The following is a 15,802-nucleotide window of genomic DNA, read 5'->3' on the forward strand; positions in this document are numbered from 1 at the left end:
TCAGAGGTGCTTTCGTCAAATCAAGTTTCTTTATGGTATATGTTATCAGAAATGATCTTTTATTTTACTTGCTTGTGTGTCTACTTTACGCCCCCTCTGAAGAAACACAAATGTAAACTGCAGAAGAGTTGAGATACATTCTCTTGTTCTTTGTGGAGTCCCCAACATCTAGGACAGTGCCTAAGAATCTGATACACTGGAGATGCTTCCTTTTGAAAGCAAACTCGGGGAACTCACTCACTCATTTCTGCATGTGCTCATAAAATCTTCATACTCAAGTGAGAAGCTAAATATAAGTTTAGACAATAAAGCTTTTGTGATATGATGCTAAATAATTGTATACATTTATACACAATACAATTGAAACTAGATATGCAAAAACTGCAATGAAACAGACCAAAACCATAATAACACTCTCTTTTGTACCTTTTTCTATATTTTCTGAATTGTCTACAGAAAGATAATCAGGATAAAATCACTTTTAAAACACACACAAAAAACTTTAAAGGAGAAAAACTACTTCCCAGTACTGAAAGGATTGTTTTCTAACGTTACTCAGCTTTTCAGCAGGTGCAAATACTAATATTGCCTTCTTCTCTGGGTCATGTGGCCTCATGTTTCCTCTGTGTCTCATGTGATGGTTCTGAGTTCCTTCCTTCAGAATGTGTTTCAGCCTATTTATATCTCTGTGTCACTCACTATTACGCTGAATTCTCTACAAATGCTGTAAATCGTATGGGGTAAAGTGCAATTATCTTCATCCACTTTTCTAGATAATTCCTAGATATTTATTGCTGTGTTAAGCTTGCATCAGGTATTTTTGGTAATTCATATCATGGAATAAGAAACCTAGGCTGTTTCCCCCATAGCATAGCTATTATTCCTGCCTTTCCTCACCTCATGCTTATATATGAAATTGTTTGTATTCACAAATGAGACCTAACATCATATCTAAAATATATTTCATTGATTTAGATTTGTCTCAACCTTTCAGGGTACTAAGTTATTTTATTTTATTTTATTTTATTTTATTTTTTTTTTTTTTTAAATTTTTTTTTCAACATTTATTTATTTTTGGGACAGAGAGAGACAGAGCATGGACGGGGGAGGGGCAGAGAGAGAGGGAGACACAGAATCGGAAACAGGCTCCAGGCTCTGAGCCATCAGCCCAGAGCCTGACGCGGGGCTCGAACTCACGGACCGCGAGATCGTGACCTGGCTGAAGTCGGACGCTTAACCGACTGCGCCACCCAGGCGCCCCCTAAGTTATTTTAAATCTCTGATTCTATCACCCAGATTATTTATTATTCCTCCTCCTATGATCATCTTATTTACAAATGTCATTTTCACTTAATGGGTTAGTTTTCTTAATGTGGAATAGGTTAGAGTCAAGAACAGGGCCTAATTTCAAGCTTCTAGATACTTCTAAGTTAATATTGATCCATTCATCACATATACCCTATGGCTGTCATTGATCAGTTACAAATGCAGCTAATACTACAATCCAGGCCTCATATCTTGATCCTTAATGGTAGGGTGCTCATGAGGATGTTGACAAGCACCTAACTAAAATGCAGATAAACCACACCTGTGACATTTCTCATGTATATAAAATTTTAACAATTTTGTCAGGGGAAAAGGAGTTATGGAAACTCTGAGTTGGTCTGCTTTAGTGAGCTCATGATATCTCCTAATAAGCACTGCATTATTTTCTAAGAATCAACATCAGTATTCTTCAGCTTACATAATGCACCTTTTCTTTTCTGAAAATCAAGTACTTGGCCTAAATTTCGTCTTCATCACCCTTGCACTTCTCCATTATTTCTTTTAAAACACTCTGAGTAATTAATTTACTTCAATTCTGAGGGTTAGCAGTACCCCAAGGTTGTAATTTGCGCAGGACGACTCAACATCATTTAAAGCAACTGAATGTTGTTTTCCAATTTCTTCACCCATCCTGAGCTAGCTATACTTCCTTCTGACTGATGTTTGTTTTACTCTTTTATTCTCAATAACATCATTCTCGTTAACAGAAAAGCCATTAAAAATCAAATTTAAATACTTCTTTTTCTTTTCATCATTTTTTAGCATTATAATTCCTGTGCTTTGGTGAGTAGTCTGTTTCCCTATCCTACTTCTCCTAATAGAGACCTTAACACTTTTTTGCTCTGATGTCATTTTATACACTTCAGCTTTCTCTCCCTCTCTCGCCTTGCCTCTTGTTTAATCCGTACTTTAGTGTATCTGTTTATTGCTACATTTAATTCTGTCTTTAACCAAATAAATTCATTTTATGAGGATTTTGCTCCAACATAAATATTTTCCTGGGTACTGTGAGGGCATGTCAAGATTAATGGAACATGTCCCTGACTTTTAAAGAACTAACAGGATTTTCAAACTAGTGAAGGGTAAGTTTTGTTTCATAGCCTGGATGGTTTTACTGAAGAGTCTGTTAATTACTCTTCACGAATGATTCAGCATGAGAGATGATGTCATTGTAATGTTTGTAACCACTGTGCATGTTATAAAATGTATTTGTATGCATTATCTTATTCTCTTTATCATAGAGTCACAAGGAGACACCCCGTTTATAGTTAGTCTGCTAGATTTATTAACCTATTAGTTATATGTCTTGGTGCTAATTTGGGGCAAATTTTTCAAATGTTTTTTTGTTCTTTTCATGTATTCATTGTTTTGGTAACAGCTGAATAGAGATAAGGAGGAAGAGGAACAGCAAGCTTTTTATTAAAAAATTTTTAAACTTATATTTTTAAGTTTCCCTTAAAAAATTTCACCCTGAACCCACTCTATTTCATACCGTCTGGTAACAACTTCAACCAACATCTCTCGTTCAAGTAAACAGCAGAGTGAAGTCCATGCCTAACACCATGTCCTGTGAAAGAGAGTTGACAGTTGATAAGTGCTTACAATCCTTTTTTCCCCCCATGGGTTTATAAAATATCTTCATCTAAAAGCAACAAGGTTTGTGGACAATCTTCAGTATAAAGCAATGAAATCTACGCTTTCTCTGTCTTCCATCTAAAGAAAGTACGTTAGAAACAGGTGAGTGAAGGTAGTACTGTGACAGGGATGACCCTGACTGAAGCAACAGAAATTTCTGCACTTAATTTTATTAATAAGTTAATTTCACACTTAACAGTAATAGTTCAGTGGTCCACTGTTTTAGGAGGTAAACCCAAGTCTAACCAAATAGAAATCTTGGATAGTTTAGGCTGTGGTTCCAGGATGGGAAACAGGAGTCTTTTGTCTCCGCCACGGTTCCACAAAATCAGTTAAGCTGTATAGCAAGTGGAGAGGGAGGAGTCAAGAAGTGTCAAGACCCAGTGGTTACAAAGTAGGGATTTTTGGGGCACCTGGGTGGCTCAGTCTGTTAAGCGTCTGACGTCATCTCAGGTCATGATCTCGCAGTTCATGGGTTCAAGCTCCGCATCGGGTTCTGTGCTGACAGTTTAGAGCCTGGAGCCTGTTTTACATTCTGTGTCTCCCTCTCTCTCTGCCCCTCCCCCATTCACGCTCTGTCTCTCTCTGTCTCAAAAATAAATAAACATTAAAAAAATGGATTTTTGCAGAAACAGAAAGTGTAGTTATAGGGGAAAAAAGGGTGACAACTTGTGCATAGATGTCTACATTTTTAATTTGGCCTATTGTCAATCATGTGCCTTAATTTTTAGCTTTGAAATTTTGATTACCATGGCTAAATGATTATCAGGAAATTAATCCATTCAACATATTGAACGATGTTGATTTGGGGGGCACTTGAATGGCTCAGTAGGTTGAGCATCTGACTCTTGATTTCGGTTCAGGTCCTTGTCTTACTGTTCTTGGGTTCAAGCCCTGTGTTGGTGTCTGTGCTGACAATGTGGAGCCTTCTTGGGATGTTCTCTGTCTGTCTGTCTCTCTCTCTCTCTCTCTCTCTGCTCCTCCCCTCCTTGCACTCTCTCTCTCTCTCTCTCTCAAACAAAACAAAACAAGACAAAAGTTTAAAGATACTGATTTCATGAAGCATATATATAAATCCCTGCAATTCTAGAAATCTACCAGGGTTGAAGGAACTTGAGAAGTTCTTTTCTCCCAGCCCTATAAACCTTCCAGGACCCCCATTTTTGGTCCCAGGCATGTATCTGCAAATTTCCAGAACATGATGTCAAATGTAAGTATACTCAACATACCCCATCTCAGTAATTTTTATTCCAACTTACAATATCCAGCAAAACAACTATAAACTTGTAGAAAGAAAACTGATTGAAGTTTTGGGGAGCATAATATTCTCATATTCTCTTGGTGGCTCTGGGTAAAAAAACTTCTCAACCCTTTGGCAATATCTGACATGCTGGTGGCTCAATGGTTGAGAGCATGAAGCTGACCCACTGCTAATGACCTGGGATGCATCACACTAGGTTCCAAATAAAGTGTTGAAAAATTAATAGTAAACTAAGTTTTATGGATGCTAATAAAATTGGAGTATGCTCTCTGGTTTCTAAGATGGCTGAGATTTTCTTATCTTCCGAATTTTCCTGCAGAGTTAAATTTGCCTGCTACCAGAATATAATTTCACCAAGTATATATAGGCATTGGCATGGAAGAAATTAAGACAGGCAGTTTGAGTCTCTGGATGCCTAGAGACATCTACTCCAGGCAACATAGCATTACACGGTCATGAGACATATTAGAAAAATAACCATTGAGAGGAAGACAGCATATTTTTCAAACTCTAGGCAAGCCCAGATGCTTCCTTGAGAGAGAATTCTAAAGCTCAGACACTGCAAATACTTCCTTTTTCAGACTATCATCTTCTTGACACTTAAAAAAAATAAATACACATTAAAGGCTTACTCAAAATGCAGCTGGCTGGTATAAATCAGATCTTTGGTGATGGGCAGTACGTTATGTGGAATATTTTCTCCCATTAGGAATAACCCGTTTTCTACTTTCCAGGGTTCTGTTTGTTTCTTCCACTTAAGAAAATATTTACTACCCTCCTCCATGTAATTTATTTTTTATGCATGCATATACTATATCTGCAAAGGTTTTATTTATATTGATTTATTCACCTTATTCTGTATTCACTACACACTTATTCCAGTCTCTAAAGAACTTATTATAATAATCAATGCAGTAAACATTAAGTAGCTAATACTCAGCATTTTTCCCTAAGGTGCCATTATTCCAATTTCACAGATGATGAAACTGAGGTAGAGAAAATAAGGAATTTATAACTTCAGAATAAATAAGATTATAGCAAAGGAAAATCTAAATGTTGTTTAATATCACAGCACTGTTCTTCCAGTTGTGTGTTTCCAGTCTATTCAAACTCCAATTTAATCCTGTTCTCTTTGGATTTCTCCCTCCCTCCATCCCTCCCATCCATGCATCCATCCATCCATCTATCTATCCCAGGCTGTGTTTACATGTGATCAGTTAATTGATTGCTTTTAAGATACACATTTCTGGGGCGCCTGGGTGGCTCAGTCGGTTAAGCATCTGACTTCGGCTCAGGTCATGATCTCACAGTTTGTGGTTCGACCCCCGCATCAGGCTCTGTGCTGACAGCTCGGAGCCTGGAGCCTGCTTCTGATTTTGTGTCTCCCTCTCTCTCTGCACCTCCCCTGCTCATGCTGTCTCTCTCTGTCTCTCAAAAATGAATAAATGTAAAAATTTTTTTTTAAAGATGCACATTTCTTTTTACCTCTCCTAATCCATTTCTTCACCATTGTTGAATGGGGCATACATTTAAGGTATTCTGTTTTTTAGATCAGATCATTGGGTCTATAATTCTTTGAGCTCGTATGTTTATTCCTAGATTAATGTATAAACAGACATTAGACATCATAAAATGACATCATGAGTATTTTAAATATTATTTACATATGAAATTGAATATTGAGTCCATCTAGCCATTGATATGTTTGCTGTTCTCTTCATTGGTATCTTTATCAACACACATATCTAATGCTCCAATGGCAAATAATTTTCACAGCAGAATTGAAATCCATATGTGGTATGGTGTTCCTTAGGGACTCCTGTCAGCTGAGGCCAGAGCCCAGAGGAAGCATACAGCCTGCTAACAGGTACCTGAGATTTTTTTCACCAGGCAGTTCCAACCATACAATTTTAATGGGGAAGCCAGATGCAGATCTGTCTCTGGCAGTTTTTTGGTGGAAATTGTAAAATGTCTTCATACCATTATTTCTATACAACATTTTGTCAGAGTTTTTTCCAGAATTCCTATCAAGCCCTGTAAGATAGTGTTTTCTCATAAAACTTACCAAGCCAACAACAAAAACAACAACAAAAAAAATTGGGACATCATATCCTCAGTGGGCTTATTTTAAGTACCAGTCTAAATGGAGCTAGGCTGAGTATCATGGGGGATGTGCCATTGAGTAGGATAGTAATATGTCCCCTATCTAGTTTTTCAGCAGTGAACAAAACGGATGTGGAATAGTGCATATAAGCTGAGTTTAATTTCCAAGATTAAGATAGCCTGATATGTAGGACTGTTGAAGAGGAACACTGTTTTTGTCCAGCGAGTTTCAGAGACCTGATCGGTTGTGAGACTGTGCTAAGGGATTTATTTCATTCTGAACCAGCATCATAATTGGATAATTCAGGTAGGCTTTTAAAGCTTAAAAGCCTATCTGAATCACCAAATCAATTTTGAGAGAGAGAGTGCGCGTGAGCGCACACACACACACGCTTACATGCATGCTCTAGTGGGGGAGAGGAGGGGCAGAGGCAGAGAGAGAGAGAATCCTAAGCAGGCTCCATGCTTAGTGCAGAGCCCAATTTGAGGCTTGATCTCAAAACTGAGAGATCACGACCTCAGCCGAAGTCAAGAGTTGGATGCTTAACAGACTGAGCCACCAAGGTGCCTCCCCAAATCAACTTTGGAGCAGTCTTCACCAGAGATGACGAAATGGGTTTGTTATAGCCATAAGGTGCTCAATGGAGGAAGGAAGCCTCCATACTTGTACCATTGGAGGAAACCCAGCATCCCATGTTAAGGACTGTAATATGGGTAACCATGAGATCTTCATGAGGCAGGAAGAAAATACAATTGTTTGAAGCAACAAGGTGTGAACTTACAGTGTCTAATAACATGGTGCGTAACTACAATTTATATGCCCTGCCTAAAGGTCTTCAAAGTAACCAGTGTTAAAAAAAAAAAAAAAAAAAAAAAAAGGCTAGTGGTAGCAAAACAAACCACACAGACCAGCTAGATTTTGCCTTCAAGCACCTTGCTAAACACTGTTTCACTCTGTCTATCGTATGGCCTGAAAAATGATGACTCACTGGATTTTTTTCAGCTTCTACGAGTTATAGAGGCCCCTTTCTGTGATCTCAGGGATTGCATTAATAATTGTGTCACAACTAATTCATAATAACGGATAATTAAGTTGTTTTCTATGTGCCAGGCCCAGTATTAAATACTATCCATATATACTTTTTATTTCATGACTTTATAGGTGAAGAAATTTGTTTTTCGGAAGCCAAATGAGTTGCTGAAAGCCATATTACTTTCCAAATTTTATATATACCCACATACATACACGTGACATATGTACATATAGGTACACATACGCTATATAGTTATATCTTAAATGAAATAATACATTAAAGTTAAATGTTTTGTTATCATCCGAGCATACTCTCTGTTCCTCAAACTTGAAATGTTCAGGAGGACCAAGAGGGAGAGTTATAAGAAACTTTAGGAAAGGACGAGATGTGAATTTCAACAACCAAATGCCAAGTTTACAACTGTCTTACACTCCCCTCCCCACCTCCCGAATCTTACACATCTCTTATCACATCTGCTTAAAACCCTTTAATGCCTTTACAGTGTACTGAGAATAAAAGCCACGTTCCTTAGGTTGGTCTACAGAGTTACTGTAAGATTACCCGCCCTGTTCCAACCTCAGCTTACACCTCTCTCCCACTGCACCAGGAGGAAACCACTGGGCTTTCTTTCGGTTTTTCAAACTGAAAACTCTTTCCCACCTTGAAGTCATTGCACATGCTGTTAAGCTCCATATCATGCCCTTCTTCTCACTCCTCACCTTGTTCTTACATGTCTCTCGAGTCTGATCTTAAATGGTGTTACTGCAAGACTCTACCGTGAGCCATTTATCCAATTCTCTCCAACTCTAGACCTCTGATTATCCTTTATTGTATGTTTGAAATTAGTATCTTCTTCCCTCACTGAGGACAGGCACACCTGTCTTGTCTACTGTTGTTACCTGGCTCACGGTGGTCACTTTATTGCTGAATCGAACAATGAAGGCTTGTTCTGATCACTACCAGGTGGTTGAGATTGTCAACACTGAGAAAGGTTACCTAACTTCTGAAAGTCACACCCACAGCAGGTCGCCTGAGATTTGAATTTAGGGCCATTCAATTCCAGGGTCTATATTCTCTTTGATGCTTTAGAAGGCCTGAGAGACAAAAGGTCTGTCATTCCTAAGACAGTCAAAGCATTTGTTTGTTGCCATGTGTATTATATAGCTGGCTGATGGGCTAATTTGGGCCATCAACATTCTGCAGAGGCATAGCTGGTCTAATTTCACAGGAGAGTAGAAAGTGGATCGCTGGTAATCATGTCGAGGCTAGTTATTTTAAATTGATGTTTTATAATAGCTTGTTCTGATGGTTTTAAAAATTCAGAAAGTGGCCTTTTTTCATAAACCACATTATGTACAGATTTTCACTTTTATTTATTATAAGTCATAAGTAAAGAAAAATTAGGTAAAAGTGGAAAATTAGAGAAAAAATATAAGATCCCTTACTGCCTAAATGTCTAGGACTACTTAAATATGAAAACCTTGCATCTAACTGGAGATTGATGTCTAGCTACCTGAGCATGTAGGAGGGCTGTTAACTGCTGAGGAAGGAACACAGATTTTAGACCAACAGATCTGGCCTTGAATTTTGTCGCTGCTTTTAAGTTGCATGTAGGTGGGAAATTTACTGAGTTTTTCTATGCCTCAGTTTTATTATCTGAAAATGGGAATAAAATGAGTATTGAGTACACAATCTTACTGTAAGGATTCATTCAATCATATCTTTCAAATTCTTCGAGGGAAAAAAAAAGACAATTAACAATTGCTTCTTTTCTCTTCTAGAAAATAGATTATGCCATAGCTGGTATTTAAAATGGGCAAGAGCTTCCTGGTGCCTCTCTTAATTTTACCTATGTGCTATTTTTATTTGTAGTTTTTCTTTAAAAATAGCCAAATATAAGTGTTTTCTATATCCTAAATGCTTTATACTTGTTATCCTGTTTAATCTTAAAAACTAAACAGGAATCTAATGTTCTGAGACAGTTAAAAACAAAAACAAAAAATAAACAAAGAAAAAAGTCTTCTCTAAGATGCCTAGCCAGTAAGTGGCCATAAAGACTTGAATTAAAATAAACACTTTTTCTATTTTTTGATGAAATACTGGTAAAGACTTGAAAGACCATTGTTCCTTGGTAATTAGCTGTCATGATAGACCCTGTTATTCCCACGTTATAAACAGGAAACTGAGGCTTAGAAAAATTGTTCCTCAGGGCTTTGATAGGCTAGCTCAGTGATGCTGCCGATGTGCCTTGTGGAACCTCAGTCCTGGGCGTTTCCATGAGCTGTGCTCCCCACGCAGCATCAGGCATTTCCATGTGCTGTTCCCCCCCCCACACACACACACACACACATCGTGGGAGGGGAAAATGCTCTTCTTGCTTTGTCTTCCTGAAAATCAAGTCCCATCTCAGGTACTACCTCCTCCGTGGGCCTCCACTTAACAGTGTTCTCCTTTTTTTCTGAATATCTATTTTTCATATCTGACACCGAATTATGAGCCGTTTTCCTTAATAACAAGCCTCCCCAATCATGCTGGGGATTCTGCTGGGTCAGTGAACATAAACTGATAGACAAATCAAGAAGTATTTATTGAGTGCCTCTTATATGAAAACATCTGTGCTTGATGTTGCCTTAGTATATAAAGTTGGGTAAGACACTGTCCTAGCTGTCAAGAAGCTTATATCATCACCTACTGACCACTATGGATTTTTTTAAGATCTTAAGTACTTGGGATGAATAAATAGATGGATGAATAAATGCTGTTAGGAAGGTAGTTTTTCTAGGCACCAAGGAGACTTCAAAATAATAGAATATATATTCTCTTCCTTCTTAGGATTTACAGTCAAGTTGAAGAGAGAATTCAAACACTATACAGTAGATAGACCCGATTACTTTTCACTACCTTAATGGGAAAATGGTGACCTTTTGGGTTCAGTGCAATCCTCTGAGTGAAACCACAACATGACCTTGAATGGAAATGAATTGGCATATTTGCTTCTGACTAAAAAGCAACCAGCTCTGGTATTTGTGGGAAGCTGATGTGTAGGAACCACTAAACAGCTTCCACCTTGCATTATCACCCATTTTACATAGCAGGAAGACTCTTAATGTTAATTCTTTAATTGGAGCATTAATATTGTGGTTTCACATCCTGTAAATTAAAGCTGTTTGATGACCAAAGATCTGGCACATGGAGCATCTGACAGCTTGCATCAGGATGCATACAGCTTGAGACATAGGCCAAGGACAAGTGGCCCGGCCATTCCAGGGATCAGCATTACTTCCTGGAATGAAGAGCTACCCCCTCCTTTCCTTGAGTTCCTTTGCCTGGATCCTCACTTTGGCACTTTTTTTTTTTTTTTTTTGCTCTTTAGTCTGTACTTGATTAATTTACACCTGCCAATATGTTTGCATTGATTGCACAGAACCTAGCTGTTAATACAACTTCAGAGAACTAACATAGCCTCAAAATAGTACATGTATTGACTTTGTGTAGGAAAAGAAAAAACAGTTTTCTCAAAACCCAGCTAACATATTTGTTACAATGCTGTGGCCAACTTTGATACTTTGTTGGTCCCAACCACAGTAGTCATGGCTCAGAACATTTTGGAATTTTAGGGAGGGGTGCCTGGGTGGCTCAGTTGGTTGAGCATCTGGCTTTGGCTCAGGTCATGATCTCACGGTTTGTGAGTTCAAGCCCCGCATCAGGTTCTGTGCTGACAGCTCAGAGCCTGGAGCCTGTTTCAAATTCTGTGTCTCCCTCTCTCTCTGCTCCTCCCTGCTCGTGCTCTGTCTCTCTCTCTCTCTCTCTCAAAAATAAACCTTAAAAAAAAATAGTGCATGTATTGACTTTGCTTAGGAAAAGAAAAAAACAGTTTTCTCAAAACCCAGCTAACATACTATTTGTTATAATGCTGCAGCCAACTTTGATGCTTTGTTGGTCCCAACCACAGTAGGCATGGCTCAAAACATTTTGGAATTTTATGGAAATGCTCTACTTGGCATGAGAGTAGTCAATTCTTTGAGGCAACCATTCAGAACCATGAGTTCAACTTTTCAACCTTTTTCCAGGTTAATACATATTAAATTGCTTATGGATTAAACCAGGGGTCAGAAGATTTGCCCTGACAATTTTAGGAATGATGAGTGCCATCAAAGTGGGGACAACTCTTTTATTTCTGTGTTTTTATTCCCTAGCAGATAGTAAACATTTGCTAAATATTTATGAACTGAATGAAAAAGAAATACCTGAGGGTTCTAGGTAGATTACAAAGGTATTACTGGCAATTTATAACACAGAAGAGTGTGATGACACTTATTTCATGAGTCTCTCCTCAAGGAGAGATAGCTACATCTCTACAAAGCTGCTCTGTAAGGTAATGTGGAGGGTGGGGAAAGGAGACTGGGACCCACAGGTAGAATAAATAAGACTTGCTGAAATTTCTGTTGGTCTGGGTCCAGCTTTTTCTCTCTTATTTAGAAAACCAGTACATCTTAAGAGACTGAAGAGTAGTAAGTCATTGGTACAAATTGAAAAGACCTTCAAAATACATCTACTTCAGAGAATGACCAAGACTTTTATGACAGAGGTTTCACTTGTAATTCCATTTTGTGTAATTTATGTTTCACTCTTGGGATCTTCATTAGTCACAGGACTATGACCAATCTTCTGCCACCCCTGAAGATGTCAGAAGAGATGTCTACCTTTATTACTTTTGATGCAGTTAGGAAAGGAGCTGACTTCCTTCAGAGATTTTGCGTTTAATTTTGAACAAGTCTCTTAAAGTTTCATGTCATGAATTTTTTCACATGTGAAGTTTCTCACTTTCTATTTCTCTGTGACAGATAGTTAAGGTTTCTCAAAGGCTTGTGACCTCAGTAGTAAAATTCATGTTCCCAAATGTTATGCAGCTACTAATGTGAGGGCAGCCATTTTTGCAGGGACGGAAACAGAAGTGGGTTGTCTTAAGGAGGACTGTAAAGTAACAAACTTGACTTTTTAATTTATACCTTTTTGGCAACCTCTTTGTGTTCCAAAGTCTACCAGAGTTGGTGCTCTAGTATACTGGAGCATGCAATAGCTAACTGAATTGGACAAGTTTATGGGAATGTGCTGTATCTCCTAGGTTTGCAGTTGGGAAACAGCTCAGCATTATGGATACCATAATTAATTCACTCATTTTCACTGCGTGAGGAACCCATTTGTAACATCCCCTTGACATTCCCTTTAGGCCCAGTAAGATCAGAAGGAAAGCCCTGGGAATATAACGTTCTGACTGGTTCTGCAGTTTACCTATTAATAGGCTATTAACAGGCTCTTAAAGAGTGTGGAGTCAGCAACTTGATGAGAGCAGCAACTTGTGGGGATACTCTTTAGAGACAGGTGCCTATAAGTAACCTTTTCTCACAGATCAGCTTGGGGAGACCCTGCACCCTGCTCTGTTTGAGACCAGCATGTCTTGGTAGATGACATAGGTGGCATTCAGTGTCACCACTCAGCACAAAGGTACTGATGGGAATATATTTTTAAAGACACAATTTTATTTCATTTATTTATTTTTCATTTTTTAATATAATTTATTGGCAGATTGGCTAACATACAGTGTGTAAAGTGTGCTCTTGATTTTTGGGGTAGATTCCCATGGTTCATCACTTACAGACAACACCCAGTGCTCATCCCAAGTGCCCTCCTCAGTGCCCATCACCTATTTTTCCCCTCTCCCCCACCCCCCATCCACCTTCAGTTTGCTGTCTGTATTTAAGAGTCTCTTATGGTTTACCTCCATCCCTCTTTCTCTGTTTGTTACTATTTTTTCCCTTCTCTTCCCCATGGTCTTCTGTTAAGTTTCTCAAGATCCACATCTGAGTGAAAAGATACGATATCTGTCCTTCTCTGACTGACTTATTTCACTCAGCATAATACCTTCCAGTTCCATCCACATTGTTGCAAATAGCATGATTTTATTCTTTATCATTGCCAAGTAGTATTCCATTATATATATATATACACACACACACACACACACACACACACATATATATACATATACATATATATATATATATATAAATCACATCTTCTTTATCCATTAATCAGTCAATGGACATTTGGGCTCTTCCCATAATCTGGCTATTGTTGAAAGTGCTGTTATAAACATTGGGGTACATGTTCCCCTATGAATCAACACTCCTGTATCCTTTGAATAAATTCCTAGCAGTGCTATTGTTGAGTCTAGGGTAGTTCTATTTTTAATTTTTCTCAAAACTCCACACTGTTTTCCAGAGCAGCTACACCAGTTTGCATTCCCACCAACAGTGCAAGAGGGTTCCCATTTCTCCACATCCTCACCAGCATCTGTTGTTTCCTGAGTTGTTAATTTTAGCCACTCTAACCAGTATGAGGTGATATCTAAGTCTGTTTTTGATTTGTATTTCCCTGATGATGAGTGATGTTGAGCATCTTTTCATGTGTCTGTTGGCCATGTGGATGTCTTCTTTGGAAAAGTGTTCACGTAAAGACAGAATTTTATACCTAATAAAAATATATACGTCAGTATTTAAATTGTCCTAACAATTTTGGTATTTAAATTATTGCAATCAGTGTTTATATTTCAAGTACAAAGGCAGTTAAGCCATCATGTCGTTTGAAGTCACTCTTCTTGTTTTTGTTTTATATATGTTTATTTTTGAGAGCGTGAGCGAGTGGGGGAGGGGCAGAGAGAGGGGGAGACACAGAATCCAAAGCAGGATCCAGGCTCTGAGCTGTCAGCACAGAGCCTGACCCAGGCTTGAACTCATGAACTGCAAGATCATGACCTGAGACGAAGTCGGATGCTTAACTGACTGAGCCACGCAGGCACCCCTGAAATCACTCTTCTTAAAAAAAGCAGCTTAGAACACCTCATCTGTCTTTAGTGGTTAGTGGGGGAGAAGGAACTTGAAGATGATGGCTTCGAAGGTTGACTCAAAGCAGACAGAGAGGTTAATCATTTGCTACGATGAATTTGGAAAAGATGTGAAAATTTTGAATTATGTCCTTCAAAACTGGAAGCAGAATTCAGTGGTTTGTTTCTGAACATCCATCTCTGCATTTAGGAAAGATTAGTGAAAATGAATATTACTGTTTTAAATATTAATCAGTCAGAATTTCTGAAGTGGCTACTCTGTGTGGAGCATTGTGAAGTTACAGGGGAAGTTTATGATTTATACCTCTGTCCTGACAGAACACACAGCACAGCTGTAGGAACAAGATGAGGATACTTGAGTCAATTAGAGAGAGATGAAAACAATCTATGATTGAATCTATGATTAAAGGATCCATGGTATATTACACTCCAAATTACAGAGATATTCAGCTGAGAGGGATTAAAGGAACATGAAATAGTCGGGAAAGCAACAGGAAGGGGTGATGGTAGAAACAGGAAAATGTTACTTAACGATTAAATCCTTGATTAATGTAATTGCCCTAGAGTAACAATTATAAAACCCTTTCCGCAACATATAAGGCTCTTCATTATCTGGTCCTTATCATCCCTACAGCTTTAACATCCCCAACCACCCTCTTTACCCTCTATACTCCAACCATATAAAATGATTTTTAGTTCCCTAAAGGCACCTGCACTTACCTGATTGTATCTGTGGCAGATTTGAGTCCTTTGACTAGAATGGCTGCTCCTTCTCTCTCTGATTCAGTTGAGAAGTCCCTTCTCCTCTTTCAAGGTCCAACTGAAATACTACTTTGGTAAAATTCTCTGAGGTCCCTTTGTCCTGGATATTTTCTGTTTCTTATGCTTCCACTGAACTTTGCTCAAAATTGTCTTATATCACATACAATGTCTTGACATTATTTGTTGTAATGCCTTCCTCCCTGACTGCTTCTGTGACAGCCCAGAGTGCAGGAAATCTGTGGTTGTTCTCCCCATTCTGGGCATCTAGTTCCGAGAAATGTTGGTTGAATAAAGCAGTGTGTGAATGTAAAAGAGGATTTTGAAAGTCACATCACCTGGTTAATTAGGATTGCTAATTCACTGAGCATTAAGTAAATTTTCATGTTCCTTTTAACCCTTGTTATAAAAATATTTGCGGTAAAGGATTTGTCTATTTTCCTGCATGACACACAATACAATGATTCATTTTGTTAAGCCTTCAAAATGTTGATTTGTTTCATTTTCAACATCAACTCTCTCACTTCGAATTTTCATGGAGGAAATGCCAAAGGATTGAGTTGAATTTCTACCAATATAAGCCATACCTGAAAGTTAATCTTTTGAGTAAATCCCTGACACCAGCTTCTTTTACTATGATTTATCTGTTTTTTTTTTCCTAGAAGCTGAACATGAGGAAAATTTCTGTTTAATGAAAAATTCAAATCAAAATGTACCTGTCACAGGGATGAAAACACAGTGAATAACAATTACATGGAAAAGGATAAGGGATTCACTAAG

Source organism: Prionailurus viverrinus, chromosome C2 (genome assembly GCF_022837055.1).
Source record: "Prionailurus viverrinus isolate Anna chromosome C2, UM_Priviv_1.0, whole genome shotgun sequence".
Lineage (NCBI taxonomy): Eukaryota > Metazoa > Chordata > Mammalia > Carnivora > Felidae > Prionailurus > Prionailurus viverrinus.